Source organism: Echinops telfairi, unplaced genomic scaffold, assembly GCF_000313985.2.
Source record: "Echinops telfairi isolate 266 unplaced genomic scaffold, ASM31398v2 ScPeMD7_7469;HRSCAF=8507_1, whole genome shotgun sequence".
Taxonomy (NCBI): Eukaryota; Metazoa; Chordata; class Mammalia; order Afrosoricida; family Tenrecidae; genus Echinops; species Echinops telfairi.
Genome location: NW_022111373.1, coordinates 18,558,739 through 18,560,652, shown reverse-complemented (window position 1 = coordinate 18,560,652; position 1,914 = coordinate 18,558,739). Strand labels below are relative to the sequence as shown.

Below are 1,914 nucleotides of genomic sequence, written 5' to 3'. Positions count from 1 at the left end.
TTTTTAAATTTAGATCATTTTCATTTTGTTAATGCTAAAGAGTGTTGTAATTCATTTGAATTTTTACTACATCAATTTAAAATAAATCTCTATTATGGTTTGACATTTGATAGCTCCTAAGGTTCTAGTTCACACTTGCTCAAGTTGATTGCAAACAATATATTTAAATATTTCTCTGATCAGTGGATGTCTGCAGACAAATTCTCATTTGTCTTAGTCTCATTAGGATGGCTTTAAAAATGAATGCTTTTTTTTTGTGCTATGGAAAAATTATTTTGAGGTCAGGGCTAATACCAAATTGTTACCAAAACTCAATAAACATTTTCCTAAATCATTGAAACCTTGCAAAAGGTTTACAGGAATGCTGCCACACATAAAATTGCATTGTGTATACGAATCAGAAATTTTAAGGAAAGTAAAGGAGACCTCCAGTTGAGTCAAGGAGAGGGAAGACTTGCTGCAAATTTGACCAGGGAAGAAACTGAAACTGAAGACCTGAAAGAAAGCCGTGGAATTATTGATGTGACAGCTGCCGTGTTTGGAATGCTACATGGCTTGGCATTTTCACTTTTAATCAGAGATCTTGGCTTCAGCATGCTTTTGCCTCAATGGGTGCCAAAAGTGTCATTTGAAGATCACCTAGTTCAAAAAGTTGATCTTTTCATCAGTCTCATAAGCAAGATCCAAGTTAATGAAGACAAATTTATGGAATGAATGGTAACCAGGGACAAATCTTGAATTTACCAGTGTGATTCAGAAAGCAAGACTCAGTCAAAGCAAGTGGCTTCCAAAGGGACTTGCTTTGCCAGTTACATTCATAGTATAACACTCAACATAGAAGTTTATAGCAAATGTTTTTTAAAATTCCAAAAGTGTTGTCATGATAGATTTACTTGAAGGCCACGGGATGATTATGGGGTATGAAGAATTTGAAAACTGTATGAGTGAGAAACAGGCCAGAAAAGTTAAGCTGAGGAATTTTTTCTCCTTATCACAACGATGTATGTACCTGGTCCTTCTTTGAGTGTAGCAATGACTGTCTGAAAATCTTTCTCTGGAAAACCTGACCATGTCCAGCCTCCACCCCTGATCTTGTTCCTCAGACTTTTTGTTCCCCAAACTCAAAGAACATTTAAAATGGACATGATTTGAGTCCCTAAAGGATACTCAAACTGCTGTTTTGACATGGTGTAAATAAAGAAGTGTGGAGTTTGTTAGGGAAAGGTTAGAGAGATGGATACGCCACCTTCCAAAGTACATAAATCTAGATAGGGAATATGTTGAGGAAAAGAACTTGACATTTTGATAGTTTTGTTTAGTGAAGGTTTCTAATTTTAGTAACAGTAGGAAAGTGTGAAGATATTGTTTTTAGGAGCTCTAGTGGCATAGTGGGTTATTCAGAGGCAGTGAATTATTTAATGTGGCTCTTATAGCCACAGTTTCTAATTCCTCCCACCAAATGACCTTTTGCTGCATGGGTCTGGTAAGAACGTAGTGGGAGATTCTGATAGGAGTCACTTGTGAATAATCATGAGTAGGATTCACCCGTGAGTAATTGTGAACAGGATTCCTTGGAATGCCATCCTGCTGCTTATAAAATGAGCTGTTGGTTGCTAACCACAGGATTGTATAAGCACCAGCTGCTCTGTGGGAGAAAAATGATACTTTCTGCTCTAGCAAACCTTGTCCTATAAGGTCTCTTATGAGTCGGAATCAACTTTTTTAGTCTTACTCTCATAGATTGTAGATTTCCCCACATATTGACCTTTAAAGGATTCCAAGTGGTCTAGTGGATTAAACATTGGACATTAGGCTGCTCTTTACCAAGTTAGAGTTCAAGGCTTTCTGCTCTTTGGAAACCGTACGTAGTTGCTCTACTCTGCCCTTTAGAGTCGCTTTCAGTTGGAAAAGACT

The 1,914-nt window shown here is 37.3% G+C and overlaps 1 protein-coding gene across 1 annotated transcript in view; it reads left to right on the top strand.

The window, feature by feature from the left end:
* The window catches only part of CSNK1G3 (casein kinase 1 gamma 3), a 108,511-nt gene that overhangs the window by 8,310 nt on the left and 98,287 nt on the right, over positions 1-1,914 (top strand). The window lies entirely within an intron of this gene.